This window comes from Rhipicephalus microplus, chromosome 2 (assembly GCF_043290135.1).
Source record: "Rhipicephalus microplus isolate Deutch F79 chromosome 2, USDA_Rmic, whole genome shotgun sequence".
NCBI classification, from domain to species: Eukaryota; Metazoa; Arthropoda; class Arachnida; order Ixodida; family Ixodidae; genus Rhipicephalus; species Rhipicephalus microplus.
In genome coordinates, this window is record NC_134701.1 from 187,291,961 (window position 1) to 187,308,200 (window position 16,240).

General features: G+C 46.4%; 1 pseudogene; it reads right to left on the reverse strand.

The window, feature by feature from the left end:
• Positions 1-16,240, reverse strand: part of LOC142792913 (cell adhesion molecule Dscam1-like) — a 150,554-nt pseudogene that overhangs the window by 68,478 nt on the left and 65,836 nt on the right.

A 16,240-nucleotide genomic window follows, 5' to 3' on the forward strand; every position in this document is an offset into this window, starting at 1 on the left:
TTTCTGATAAATTTAGATAGCTAGCAATGCAAGCACAATTACACGTGCATTTACACGTGCACAGTTTATTTTTTTATTTTACAATACAGAAAAATCAGGGGTAGCACTGTGATAGAATACTTGGCTGCCACGCAGATTGCTTCGGATTTTATCCCGCTTAGATTGTGTTTTGTACTCTTTGCATTCGCCATGTGAACGCTGCAGAGGTCAGTTTTTTTTAACCCTACCGTTTAAATTTTCATTGCTTAGTCTGGCATTTCTTAGGCAGACATACTCAATCACCAGTGGTGCATACCTTTAGAACCTGGCCCTTGCTACACGCATATGTGCCCCTATCGTCTGGAGGAAAAGGGTTGACGACGTACGCGACAGGATTTGAGAGTTATTCAAGTCTTAGTTGGAGAGTAATTTTACTTAAGCACTCTTACTCTCTTGCGCAATTTCAGTCTGCATCATACTGTGAAGACGATCACAAGAGCACCCTGGCGTAGCTGGATAGAGAGGCATGTAAATAAAAATGCCTAAAATGCCCCTCCTAATAATGACAGTATTTTAACTTTCCGAAACCACGATATAATTATGAGAGACGCCGCAGTGGAGCGCTCCACGAATTTCGACTACCTGGTGTTTGTTCTTTGACGTGCAACTAAATTTATGTACAGGAGCCTCAGACACTTGGCGTCCTTGGAAAACTCAACTCTCGTAGCAAGGGTCCGATCTCATTTAGCAGTCAAGTGCTGTAACCACTCGACCACCCGGTTGGGCCAAAGTGTCTTTGCTTCGCTAAGAAAATTTTCTCATTTCTTACGTGCCTCTGCAGATCCTACGAACTTGGTAGCTTTAAACGCGCAGATTTTTTTGCGCAGGAACACCTTACTTTAGTGGCTTAAAAGACACAAACTTGGAGGCTACTTAAGGCCTCAAACTCAAGCTTCGTCGTCAAGAATAGAATGTGATGACGTATTCTGGTGCCATGCATGGTCATTGCCTTCTATTTTCGGAGCCCTTCACTACGGCGTCTCTCATAATCATATGGTAGTTTTTGGACGTTAAACGCCAAATATCAAGTCATCATCACTGCCTTCTCAAATGCTAACTCACACGGCGCCTATCGATGGACGCCTCAGCAACGCCGCAGGAAAAGGAACGTTTGCACTCGTATATCTCTGAGCTTTTCACACTGTTCCTGAACGCATGCGCCAACTACAGTTGAAAACTTCTTTTAAAGGCGAAGCTCCTTAGAGCGGCACCCATACGTCCCTCGTCGTAGTCGTAGTGCGTAACCAGTCTTACGTTTTGACCTGCAAGGTTGTGCTGGTGGGAGATTTCTCCTGTGCGTTGTTGAACAATAAAAATTCGCAGTGTGTGCGTAACTAAAAGCCGGATCCTCCTGTCTCTCATTCCCCACTAGCAGCCATTGGCATGTGCACTGAGCCCTATCTGACAAGACAGGGTTGCTACGTTATACTTGCTGGGGGTAACTTCCTTGGTTTTAGAAAGGTTTAGCGAGCGATGGACCGCAGTGCCATGAATACAGTGAACTAGTATATACCATGAACTCGAGGTGGTTAAAGGTGGGAAGTAGACCCGAAGCGCAAGCCGTAAGAAAGTGTGCGTGTGCCACCTCTCGTTTAGTCCTTGGAATGCCCGCTGGATGGCGGTGCTTCTATATGAGGAATATATGATGAAAAAATGCGAGATGGTGGTACTCGGAGTGTGGACAAGATGGACGAACGGACACACAGACAGATGCATAGACGGACGCACGGATGGCTGCACGAACGGATGGACGTATGGACGAACGCAGGGACGGACGCATGAATGGACGTGCGGACCCACGAGCAGACGCCCGCACGGACGGGCGGATGGACGCACGAATGGTCACACAGACAGATGCATGAATGGACGGAAGCAAGAACGAATCGACAGAAGGATGCTTCGCCCCCTTCTCCATCATTCACCCCGTGGATATGCTGTCATTTTTTTTACGCAAGGATTTTTCCTATCGTGAACCGGCGAAGTATGAACTGCGCGTCAGTAAGTTGCCACGCGCACCTGCGCAGCTACACACGTCGTATTACGTGGGCAAATTTTAATTACCAAATTGTTAAGGAATTCATATATTCGTGCGCTAGTGCAACCACACCAAGTCTTGAGCAGACTCCTTTCATTACGTGAGATATTTGAGTGATGTTTTTCGAAGCAGCTTGAAGCAGTGTCATGACTCTGTGGCACAACGTCTGCTTGACGCACGAAAGCGCTTTGTTCCGTGGTCACTCAATTTGAAGCTTTTTAATATTGTTATTGTTATTATTATTCTTTATTTACATTATTTCGTATTTTCACTGAGGGACAGTCAAACATTCGTTTAAGACATCTACAACCACCCATGGTCGGACATTTGAACTGCAATGGTTAACAATCCGTAAAATGTGCTTTGCTAGTGATTTTTTTTTCTTTAGAGCAGTTTAAGGCACTAACGTAGCGCTGCGCCAGAGCACCAGCTGGCGACGCATATGATATAGATTTGACTGCCACTTGAACTAGAGTTTTTTCATATTAATTTATTTGACTCCATCTCCAATTTTTAACAGCAGCAAATGCTGAAATTCGGCTCCCAACGAACGACTCTGGTTAACCTCCCGGCCTTCCCCTTTCTCTCTATCTCTCTCTATCGCTCTTATAAAAGAGCTCTGTCATGCTATCTCGTTAACGCCCTCGTCAATACCCGCCATAGTGGTCAAGTGGCTAAGGTACTCGGCTGTTCATTCGCAGGTCGCGGCATCAAATTCGGGCCGCGGCGGCCGCATTTTTAGATGGAGGCGAAACTGTGGCACATGTGCTTAGATTTAGGTGTACTTTCAAGAACCCCAGGCAGTTGAAGCTTCCCGAGCCTTCCTGTACAGCGTCTCTCATATTGATATCGTAGCTTTCGAATGTTAAGCTCCAACAGTTAATAATAACAACATTGTAAAACTATGCATGAAGTTCCTACCATTAGGTTGCTTTCGATTTATTGCTCGTTTCGTATTGATATAACTGAAGATGGTTGGAGAGAATAAAAACTCCGGCTTCTTTTTTTAGCAATCATCGCTGTGCTTCGGTAGATGTCGGCGAATGTTTAATAAATATAATATCTGGTGTTTTTATTGCCAAAAAATAGTATGATAACGAGAGACATCCAAAAGGAAGTCTCCAAAAATTTTAATCATTAGGTGATATACCGTGTACAGATATCACAGAGTAAGCAGGCCTCTAGCACTTAACCTCTACTCAAATCCAACTGCTGTAATTGGGATTGAACCAGCGACCTCTCGATTGGCAGCCGAACGTGTGCGCATTTTTAATGCACAAAACAAGATCATTTAGGCTGATGCCCTCATGGGAGCGAATAATGGTCACTCACCAGTGATCAGGACCTGTATCTCGTTCTTCTCCTCGGCTCCTGCTCCATTGCTGACAACACACACGTAGGTGGCGCTGTCCTGGACCGACGCCCGCCTGAACACGAGAGTGCCGCCGACCAGCACGATTCCTGGCTCGCTGAGGGGTGGCAGCGGTCGTAGTCGGGCACCGTACTGGCGGTACCAGCGATACGAAGGCTGTGGGTGGCCCTGGGCTTCGCACGGCACGAAAAGCGCTGATCCTTGCGGCCCTTCTACCTGTCGGCTCCAGTGGATCACCTTGGCAGGAATGCTGGAGTGTGGCTCTGCCGAAAAAAAAAAGGGGGGGGGGGGAGTCAAGGGAGAACTCACACAGTCCGACGCAAAAAGAAAGGTTGCCATTCGAAGCGTGTATAGAACCGTACATCAGAAATATGTAAAAATAGGTTTTGTATTGGTGCTTTTATCTGCACTCAATGATCCGACGTAAGGCATTATCATTTATAATACGACAGCATTACTATCTTTACTAATCGTACACTGCGCTAAAGAAAGCTAAACGGAAGAATATAAATACTGCTGCAAATGTCAGCTACAACTACTTCGAAAAGAAATTCTTGAGCGGAGTAAAATCAATGCATTCATGTGCTTAATGTGTCTGCCGCTCGAATATATATATCATCACCTAGCAGTAGTAGATAAGTTATCCGAGACCATAGCGGGACTCTCTATGAGGCAAACACGGGTCAAAACGAACGCAATGATTAATAGACAGGCTCCACTTTGAGCCACTTTGGCAATCGTCATTACTCCTTCCGGTGAATGTACGTCAATAGACATTTCCTTGTTACATTATTGGTGGAGGTGACCGGTTCATCCGTCTGCATTTCCTCGGAAACGGCGTACGCATAACTTCTGAATAGCTCCTGTCGTGGCAATGTGCCGCTACCCCAGCCTGACTTGAGACACTGTGTGTAAAAGAAATGGAAGAACACACATAGACGTTTTCATATTTTACTGCTTATACGTTTACCACAATACTGACAAAGTGACCGGATGATCTCATTCTTATTCTCGCTGCTATTCGCCGTCATTCTCGTTTGAGAGCGTAGATACTTGCTCTAGTCTTTAGCTCTAACATTTTAGCTCTAAGACGAACAGCGGGAGACAAGCACACCATGCTTGAAATTCCTTTTTATAGTGAATGCCTGCTCGTACCAGTTATCACAAGTTTTCCAGCCGTGATGCTGCTAACCACTGCACCGGTGAGAGTGTCTTTGGTCTGGCACTGGAACGAGTGGTGGCTGTCTTCAGGTTCTGCACGCCGAACGTGCAGCTCACCCGACGCGAAGGCTACGTACTTCGAATTCTCATCTGCACCAGCAAACACACGCAAGAAAGAGAAGCACAGTTTGAACAAACGTGGACGCTCACGTTGCCAATAATTTTTTCAACAAAGACAGAAATGAATCACGCGTAATCATGCGTGTCGTTAACGTGTAGGAGCCTCATAAGAACTTTAATTCGCGCTACAGGAAACTAAATAGTCATTTATTCTTGCCAAGCACGCAACATACGTAGGCAATAATTATAATGGGGCTGGCTGCCTCACTCAGACTGTTAGCCTGATATAAAATTAATTCTGAGGCTTTCCCACTTTCTTCTCCAAAGCTATAGCGCCAGCCTTTTTTTTTCGATGCAGAGCAATTTCAGAAATGGACTCTTGTGCGTCTTTATCGAAGCGAGCCGGAAGTTGCGACTGCTAACTGATATTGATGCGCAGGAAAGCGCGACTTACGCTGATTTCTTCAGCACCCAAATAATTAGGGAATTCTTTTCATCTGTAATCGTTCGCAAGCTGCCTAAATGAATGTCGGGTTTTCGTGTTTTTTTATGAAGGCTCGTAAGAGTACTTGGTAGACTCTAAATATTATATCGTTTTCTACCAATAATATAACATGGTTCATATAAACGCTGCTGCAAAGATTAGCCAATGGTTATCATTGGGCAGAGCTCAGATTCCTGCGCAAGATCTGGGAACATTATTGGCAACATTGTTTACCTAGTCAAATTATGTGGCCTCAATATCATCCTAACTTACAAACTTCGTACTTATACCTTAAATATTAACTTCGTTTTTATTTTATGTGTTCTTCGGTCAATTCATTCGTTAAGAAACCAACCTGACAGTTACTGATCTCCGAAAAAAGTCGTTCGATGAGAATGACTGCACGAAAAGGCATACTTATAGGGGAAATATGCCGCAGAATTATAGAAATTCAATATCAACTGCACTTTATATTTATTTCAGCATTGGTGCCTGCTTCTCGCACCAGTAAGCCTGAAAGCAGGAACCAGACTTGTTCTTACTGCAATGCTTTTAGGTGAGATAACTGATCGAGAGGTCACTAATTGATCAAATTGTGCAACGGAATTTAGTTGTGGTACATTCACAGTAGTGTTACACCAAAAATGTATTAGTTTTTGTTCTTATTCTAATTTTTCTTGGTTTTCTGCACATTTACTTTATTATTGATATATTTGATTCTGGCAATCAGAAATACATAGTCCTAGTTTATAAGCTGGAAGAGATAAGAAGCGCTTGGTTATTCAGCTCCCAATCGCAAAAATTAGCTGGTAAGAACTGAAGCTTCAGATTAAAGATCTCAGTATTACGTATTAGCGCAACGTAGACGATAAGAAAAATGTGCAAAAAGACTAGAGCAAAAGGGCCCCTTCCGCCCCTACTTATACAGTCGCTTCTCTATATCATCAATGCGCTGTTAACTCTTTCTTAAAGAATTCATATAGATAATTACCAGGCATGCTCGGTGAAACATAACACACGACGACATTTCCAACGAGAAAATAACCTTTTGTGCAAATAATTGATCAGAGAGCCAAATACATGCATCAGTATTGAAAGTAGATTTCCACTGTTGACAAAACTAACCTAAGTTTTCGCTCTAGATGATTACTAGCCTTTCGTAAACAACTTCGTTTACTTGGAATGGCTTGCACAGAAATTATGAAGCCGTCGCTGCGAACCCATGACGTTACGACGACGTATTCTTTCACGTAGTTCGGGACATGACACCGAAGCACGCCAGTGTTCATGCGGATTACGAAGTCGTCGTAAACGCGAATCTCGTATTGCTGCTGCACCACTGCAAAAACCAAGAAAAGAAAAAAAAACACTTCCGTTAGATAAGGCAAATCATTTTTATTCGGCAACCTAGCCGTGTATAATAAATCTGACTTTTACGCTAAAACAATACTTTTACGTTATTTACTCGATTGATGGAGCATACTGCAGGTGGGGCATTAATAGGAAGGAATCAATTTGTTGATCTATATAGTGATGCATGATTTCTGTGTGGTCGTCTATATATCCACACTTATTGTGTAGTGCAATTTAATCTTGTCTACAGTAACATATATAAACAAAATGCACGGACAGATAAAACACCAGTACTTGAGTACGCATGAAAGGAAAGAGGGAGAGTCAGAACGAAGAAAATACTGTTCAATGAATACTGATGGTGTTTGTCTTGCCACACGTCTAGCAAGTCATTCTAGATATTGACGAAATGAGATAGAATATGCATACAGCACCGGCAACTAGGATACATGCCGGAACACATTGAGTATGAACCGTGTACTATGGCGCCAGTAGTCTGCAGCACGCAACTCTAACGGGGCGCCGTGAGTTCAAGAAAGATTTGCGTTTTAGTGTTAAAGAAGGAAATACATAGGTTCCACTTTCATGACATTTTTATCGTGATTCACACAGGCGAAGTTATAACTTCGAAGTAATGACAAAATATTATGAATCGTTTGCGTGGTGAGTGCGCAAGATAGCGACAATAAATGTGCCACCACACACAAGAAAGCTTATCCGAGAGCGGAAACGCATTGTGTACAAAACAAATGTTTATTTCTGTGTTGTGGACAGACGCCTTTTAAAAATAATGGACATGAAACACTACTCATTTGTGAACTTAGTTACAATTTCAAAACGCTTAGGCGTACAATAATTATAGACACTATAAAAAAGCTAACACTACAAATACACCTCAAAAGTCTTCCTTAAAAACAGAGCTTAAGCTCTCCGAAGAAGTTATAAAAGAACTTGCTATAAAAAAACAGTAAATGAGAAATGATGAACTATCCTGCTTGCTTTAGTCTTAAGTGCGCTAAGCTAACTCTAAAACTGGGCCTGTTTAAAAAGCTAAATTCTCAACTGATCGCTGCAAATATTCAATCACGGGTTAGAAGCGGACGTCTGTGCCATAAAGGGGAGTCGGGTCGTCACAACGGCTAAAGGCAAGGCTAACTTGCAAAGAAGATGTTGCCATAACATCTGAAGCTCAAAGTGCTGTGTCATAAAAGCTCAACATCGCAAAGCTACAAAAGGTAATTACGGAGGTGACAAGAGAAAGATACTGTTACCAGTATACTGTTATCACTACCGCGACAGCGTCATCAGCAATTTCTCTAGTCATTTACATCCTTTCCGTTCTTACCCTTTTCACCACCGCTTGACGTAAATGTATATAGGAGGTGTGTTTTCTACGGGGGTTAATGAAAAGGGGTTCCAGCCTACAGCGCAATTACTTCGAGCACGCTAGAACAGCGACACACAATAGAGGGTCATGGAGAGAGCAGGCGTGTTGTGCCGGCCATTTTTCAATCGAACAACCTTATTACACCAGCCTTTTGGCTATAGGTGTTGGTCTCGGCCCCCGAGGGCTTCCCGGAATGCGATCCAACTATAGCCGGGGGCGAGGCGTGCTCCGAATCCCGAAAATAGTGATACGTTTGCGCTGCGAGAAGGCGTGAGCGCGTCACACGTAGACGACGCGCCTTCAATTATATTGTCACTCTGGGATGAAGGAGGTCGCGGAATTATTTTTCTCCGAGACAGCAATCGCGCAAGACGAACCATTCTATGCACCGCATATGAATGAGAAAACTAATCAAAACTCTCAAACGTAGATGACAACCAGAGAAATATAAATTGAGCTGATGTACCAATAGAAGTACACAAATAAATAAGAAACAGCTTGATATATACGCATGTGTAGTCAAACAGAACATTGTCTCGTATGGTTGGAACCTGTCGAAAACACTTTTGAAATGTGGTACTCACACAACAGTCAAATATAAACAAAAAAGATGTAGCAAATGTAGATGCATCTGCTATCACAAAAATATCTCTTGATTTATAAAGTAATTCATAAAATAAATGCATAAACATATATTATTTCTAGTGCTTGAAAATGGTTATACCAAGTTTGTCGAGTGGTAGCTCAGTTTAGCTTACTTTGGAAAAAGAAGAGGTGAATTTAACTTTACATCAAGCGTGGGCTTAGGCAAAAACCGACCTCTGCGCTCACGAACTGAGGAATCAACACACCTCCACTCTTTATTAGAAGTAAGTCTAAGGTGCTCATGCACGTCGTGCCTGCCTACTTGCAGCCATGGTTGGAGCGCGCTTTTTGTTTTCTCTGCGGCTATAATGTTTCGCTTAACGCGACTGAGGTAAAATGAAGCGTGTGAACAACGGGCTGAAACGCAGCATAAACACCAGCGCGAACGTATCAATCACTTCTCTATCAATATGTGTATATTCTCTATCAATATGTCTCTATCAATATTGCTACGGGGTACCACAATAAACATTGTAGAAAAGAGGACGATGTTTAGGGCGAGCTCGTGCAGACCGGGCTCCATATTGTATGCCTGCTTGTTTACCGAAAAAAAAGGCATTTTTCAGACACCTTCTCCCCGTAACATTTTGGTGGAGAGTGCGGGTCTTCCCACAGTCAACACCACGACGATTCTACGCAGCGGACGTTCCTTGGCTGCCCGTTCGATGCCTGATCAAGACGAACACGAGGATTCTTCGGAGACTACCCCAACCATGCTTCGTCCAACTACGCAGCAACCAACAGCACCGCATCCAGCTGCTACTAACCGCACCGTCGTCCTGACTCAACCGCGTGACCCAGGCACATTTTCGGGCAGTGACAGTACTGACGTGGAGGAATGGCTTCAGCTGTACGAAAGGGTGAGCGCTCTTTACAACAGGGATCCGATACTCATGTTGGCCAATATTATTTTCTACCTCGATGGTACAGCTAAAGTTTGGTTTTCCAACCACGAGGAAGATATCATGAGTTGGGACATCGGTAAGCAGAAACTCATCAATCTCTTCGGCAAGCCCATTGGGCGTCGTCGTGCTGCGCAGAAAAAGCTAGCGTCCCGACTCCAGTCCGGCACCGAGTCGTACGTCACATACATACAACATGTGCTTGCCCTCTGCAGGAAGGTTGATGACAAGATGCCGGAATCTGAAAAGGTCGCGCACATCCTCAAAGTAATCGCCGATGGCGCCTTCAATCTCCTCGTATTTTGAAACTCATCGACCGTAGACGACGTTATTAATGAATGCCGACGCTTCGAAGACGCGAAAAGTCGCCGTATCACTCCACACTTTTCGCGTCTTCCCAACACGGCTGCAACATCAACCTGTGAGGACGCCCGTTTGGCATCAGCCCCTGCTGCTTCCGACAATATCGTGCGCATCGTGCGCCACGAAATCGAGGCAGCATCTCCCCTGTCTGACCAAGTCCAGGCCCCTGACGATTCTCGCGCCACGATTTCCTTAATCAAGAGTGTCGTACGCCAGGAACTGGCCAACGCCGGACTTCAGACGCTATGCCCCGTTAACCGACCTGACTACCGACTGCCCAGTACACCTAATATGTCCCGCGGACCGAACAACCGCCCACGTTACCGGAACCCCGCAGAATGGCGAACTTCCGATGACAGGCCGATCTGCTTCAACTGTGGACGAGTGGGCCATATTTCACGTCATTGCCGCACTTCCTGGGGTTGGCAGCCATGGTCGCATTACGCCAACACCCGACGCCCACCTGCAGGCTCTCGGATGCCGATCTACACGGCACAAGATGATGCTTCGCTATCCAGGCCCGCCCAACCAAGCCGCTCCCCGTCGCCCTCTGGACGCATGTCCCGCTCAACTAACCGACATCGCTCCCCCTCACCCTCCTACCACCAGTCCTCGGAAAACTGACGGGCGCAGCTCCTGGAGGTAAGCCTGCTTCGACGACCCGACCCAAAATTCCTCTACACACGATACCCGGACACAACAACTTGATTAAAGTAAATGTTGACGGTACTTCTGTGGCAGCACTCATTGACACCGGCGCTCACATATCAGTAATGAACTCCAGCCTTTGTGCTCGACTCAAGAAAGTGCTCACTCCTGCTCCGATCACTCTTGTCCGAGTAGCTGATGGTGCAACACCAGCTGTCACCGGGATGTGTGCCGCCCGTGTCACTGTTGCTGGACGTCATACCACTGTTCTGTTTCACGTACTGGACCACTGCCCACATGACATCTTATTGGGACTCGATTTTCTGTCGAAGCATTCCGCCCTAATTGACTCTTCTGCTGGTGTTGTTCAGCTTGTCCTACCACACGCCGTTGACCCTCCTGATCCTGCGCCGCCAAAGCTATGCTCCGCCGACTTTGTTCGCCTATCTTGTCCAGCTGTGACGTATATCGACGTCTCTTCTGATCCACCTGTGGCTGACGGCGATTATGTCATTTCGCCTAATCCTACAGTACTCTGTTCACTCAATATTGCGTTCCCCCGCACCATCATCACAATGAAGAACAACGTGGCATGTCTCCCTATTGTGAACTTTGCACTTTGCTCTGAAGTGCTGCCACGAGGAATATCCCTAGCAACCCTTGCCCCGGCTGGTGACTACCACATATCGGCCTTAGCAGAGGATACACCGTCATCTGCAAGTATTCAGTCGCGCAGTACACTAGACTGCATAACTGGAATGATTGCCTCTGATCTCCCGACCGAGCATGTGTCTGCGCTTCGTGGCCTTCTTGCGTCGTATCAAGACGTCTTCGATCTCTACGACCGACCCCTAGGTCAAACGACCGTCGTAAAGCATCGGATCAACACCGGTGATGCAAATCCAGTACACCGGCGACCCTATTGAGTTTCCTCCACCGAGCGCCACGTGATCCAGCAAGAAGTCGACAAGATGCTTGCCCGAGACATCATTGAACCTTCTTCAAGTCCTTGGGCTTCGACCGTTGTGCTTGTGAAAAAGAAGGATAACAGCTGGCGCTTCTGTGTCGACTACAGAAATCTTAACAAGGTTACAAAAAAAGACGTGTATCCTCTGCCGCGGATAGACGACGCTCTTGACTGCCTTAGTGGAGCAAATTATTTCTCTTCGATCGACCTTCGTTCCGGGTACTGGCAGATATCAGTTGAAGATCTGGACCGTGAAAGGACTGCATTTTTAACTCCCGACGGGCTCTATCAGTTCAAAGTAATGCCGTTCGGGTTATGCAATTCCTTGGCTACATTCGAACGAATGATGGACGCTCTTCTTCACGGTTTCAAGTGGTCAATCTGCTTATGCTACCTTGATGACGTCATTGTTTTTTCGCAAACTTTCGAAACTCACCTCGAGCGTCTCTCAACAATTCTTTCGGTTTTCCGCAAAGCAGGGCTCCAACTAAACTCGTCTAAATGTCACTTCGGCCGCCGGCAGCTCACTGTCCTTGGACACCTTGTCGATTCTTCTGGTGTTCGTCCCGATCCTGAGAAAATCCGTGTCGTCAAAGATTTCCCTCTGCCGACCTCTGCGAACGATGTTCGAAGCTTTGTGGGCCTTTGTTCCTACTTTCGTAGATTTGTGCGGAATTTTGCTGACGTCGCACGACCGCTCCCGGAACTACTAAAAAAATGTGACTTTTGTGTGGGGACCTGAACAAACCAGAGCATTCGTTGAACTGACGAGTAGACTTACGACACTACCGATTCTCGGCCACTTTCATATACGCGCTCCAACAGAAGTGCGTACCGACGCCAGCGGCCACGGAATCGGAGCCGTTTTGGCACAACGACAGTATGGCTGCGAGCGCGTTATTGCATACGCTAGCCGTCTTTTATCGCCAGCAGAGCGAAATTACTCCATAACAGAACGCGAATGCCTCGCACTCGTCTAGGCAGTGGCTAAATTTCGGCCGTATTTGTATGGATGCCCGTTCACAGTTGTCACTGATCACCACGCCTTATGCTGGTTGTCGTCCTTAAAAGATCTTAGTGGACGTCTCGGCCGGTGGGCTCTACGGCTAGAGGAATATTCCTACACGGTTGTCTACAAATCTGGTCGCCACCATGAGGATGCTGATTGCTTGTCGCGTCATCCAGTAAAACCAGCAAACCTTTCTGAGAGCGATGAGTCTACTTGCGTTTTGGCACTTTCCGCGTTTAGCAACATCGGAGATCAGCAACGCCGTGATCCTCGCCTCAGAGATATAATCCTTCGGCTTAGTGGTCCCACAACTCCTCCGTCTCTCCGTATGTTCCTGCTCCAAGATGGCGTCTTATATCGCTACAGCATGCATCCTGACGGACCTGCACTGCTGTTGGTCATACCACAACATATGCGTCAGACTGTCCTTGCACAGTTGCATGATATTCCGACAGCTGGTCACCTGGGAGTTTCAAGAACTTATGACCGCGTTCGACGTCGCTTCTTTTGGCCCGGTATTTACCGATCCGTCTGCCGTTACGTCGCCTCATGCAAATCCTGTCAACACCGCAAAAAACCAGCAACCCTTCCAGCGGGACGCCTTCAGCCCATTCAGATCCTATCCGAACCATTTTATAGGGTAGGTGTTGACTTACTAGGACCGTTTCCTTTATCGGCCAGCGGAAACAAGTGGATAGCAGTCGCCACGGATTACACCACTCGGTATGCCATCACACGGGCCCTTCCTACCAGTTGTGCGACCGACGTCGCTGACTTTCTTCTAGAAGACGTCATATTACACCACGGCGCTCCTCGGCAACTGCTTACCGATCGGGGTCGCTACTTTTTATCACAAGTTATCCAAGACATATTGCACTCTTGCGCTACAAAGCACAAGTTCACAACGGCGTATCATCCTCAAACCAACGGGCTCACGGAGCGGCTAAATAGAACCATCACGGACATGCTCGCCATGTACGTGTCTTCCGACCATCGTGACTGGGACTCCACCCTTCCATTTGTAACATTTGCCTATAATACGTCTCGGCATGACACTGCAGGTTTCTCGCCATTTTTCCTCCTGTACGGACGAGAACCTACGTTGCCTTTCGACACGCTCCTTCCTGCCGTTGGCCACACGTCAGAATATGCCCGCGATGTGATTTCTAGAGCTCTAGAGGCACGTGAGACTGCTCGCCAGCGTCTGAGCGATTCACAGGAACGACAACGACAGGTCTACAACGAGTGCCATCGTGATGTCCATTTCAGTCAAGGTGACACAGTCCTTCTCTGGACGCCATCACGGCGAGTTGGCCTGTGCAAAAAGCTGACTTCACCGTACTCGGGTCCGTACCGTGTGGTGCGCCAAGTCACCGACGTGACATATGAAATTGGACCTCTTAACGCCACCAGCGCGCGATCGTGTTCTGACGTTGTTCACGTCACTTGGCTGAAACGATATTCCTCAGACCAACCAAGCACCAAGATGGTGCCTTCGCCGCCGGGGGTGATGCTACGGGGTACCACAAATGAACATTGTAGAAAAGAGGACAATATTTAGAGCGAGCTCGTGCAGACCGGGCTCCATATTGTATGCCTGCCTGTTTACCGAAAGTAAAGGCATTTTTCAGACGCCTTCTCCCTGTAACAATATCAATATTCTCTATCAATATGTGAATGATATCCCGCAGAGATTACACAACTCAAGAATGCTGGTTTCACCTCGGATGAGCACGAAGGCCACGTTTGCGGAACAAGGCTTTTCGTGATCGTACATCTTGTAAAATGTAGCTATCGCTCCAAATTCTAAGAGGAGCTTTGTTTTTACTTGCAATCGCCAATACAAATATTTATGCAATGGGGATAAATAGAGACATAGACTGACACTAATTGCATCTGTAAAGAGAGAGAGAAAATGGAGGTTAACTGGAAGATAAATGCTCAGTGGGTAACCGTGCACTGGAGAAAGAAACATCTGGGGGGAAAATAAAAAATAGTAAATATTAAGGAAAAACAAAAGCAGGGGAAAATTGGTCACATAAATACTAACCCCTTGGTATAAAAACATTTGAGTGTCATGGTCATTCAGTGAGAACCTCCACAGGGGGCATTCATTGCGTGCTTATGAGCTCAACAGCTTGCCGTAAACAACAAATTTACACCAGACCAGTAGACTTCAAAGAAACAATGCGGACAATCTCTCCGAAAGGAACCCTGATGGGATGCGAAGGAGCAGCAATGCGCACGGTGTTGACCCAGTTGAAACGGGCGTCGATGCGGGTGCTGGAAGAATGGCATGAAGTGAAATTCAATGTAGCGTTTACTCGAGTAAACGTTTGTTAGAAACACAAAAACATGGCAGGCGGGTTGGGTTTCGTGTAAGTTTTATCGCAGATAAACGAGACGAAAGCTTGTTTCCACTGGATGTGTGGTCGAGTGTTGCGGGCGTTGGAGAGGGTGAAGCGAGTGAGAAGTATATTGCGAGCGGATCAAGGAGCCGGCAGCTGCGGGCGAAGCGGCGAGCGTGCTGCGGGTGGGAAAGAGAATCATGTCAGCGCGCACCGGCGAAGAAAGCGTGCGAGGGGAGCACGATGTGAACCCGCAGCTGTGGCATGACCTACTTTGCACCGCTTCAACACCTGCGGCGAGAGGAGTGCGTTGCGGCGCATTCGTATAGGGAGGCACATACGTATGGCGTTACACACCTGAACCGAAAAGATGCTTTACTTCGAAAAGCGGGTAGTCTTACGACACCGCCCATTGAGCAGGAAGGGGAGAATTGCAAACCACCGCTCCACACGTCCTTGGCTGTACAATAGTATCACTAGTTTGCCATTCTTCGCTCTTCCGCGTTACCAGGTTACGCTTCCTCGCTCACCTTGGTGACAAGTTCTTGCAGCTTCGACTACGCCACGTAATTTTCTACATTTGTTAATAATTTACTCGCTTAAGTACAGGTCCTGGATAAAACTTGCAAAAGAACAGAACACTGGACATAACTTAGAAAAACCTTGCAGAGCTACAGGACCAGATTGGTGCCTACCAGCATTGCTGTGACCGAGTGGTTCGACCTAAAGAAAGCGGCGCTAATTTTTCTTACGGGCAAATCACTCGCTGCTTCCACTGTGACTGCAGAAGTGGCAGCCTGCAGCTAAAGTTCTCCTTCGCGCGTAGCTGAAGCGAGCGAACGAGGAGACCGGGAAGGCAACGAGGACACGTGTGCGCAGTTCACGCTTTTGAGTTTCGGAACAGCCACCATGATACTATTTGCCCCGCGTTCCGGTCGTCTTCAAAATTTTCACTGCGATTGTACATGTGTTAGCACTCATTTAAGTTATGCGTGAAAGCCAGCCTCATTTAAGGCTGCATTATGTAGAACAGTGATGATGAATGGAGGCAAATAGGAAGGTACGTACGGCGGCAGGAATGCATGAGCTTTTTGGGGCAGTCATCGTGAACTTATCTGTTGCAACAGTGCTTACTCTACATATTTGTGTCTCGTTGTTGAGTACGCCAATATCATTGAAGGCTTTCGCACGCTTAGGAACCGTTCGGGGTGACGTAACTGAAATACGGTGCAATCAGTGAAGAGGCACTACGGCAAGAACACTTTGAAATGTGGCATGCTTGTAAGTTATTGCTAGTCTTGCAGAAGCTTGCACAAATATTTGCGCTTTATATAAAGGGGAAGGCACCTTTACTTTAATAATGTCATGGATTCTCAGAACCCGCGCTTTGAGGTGAATGTTGTCGAA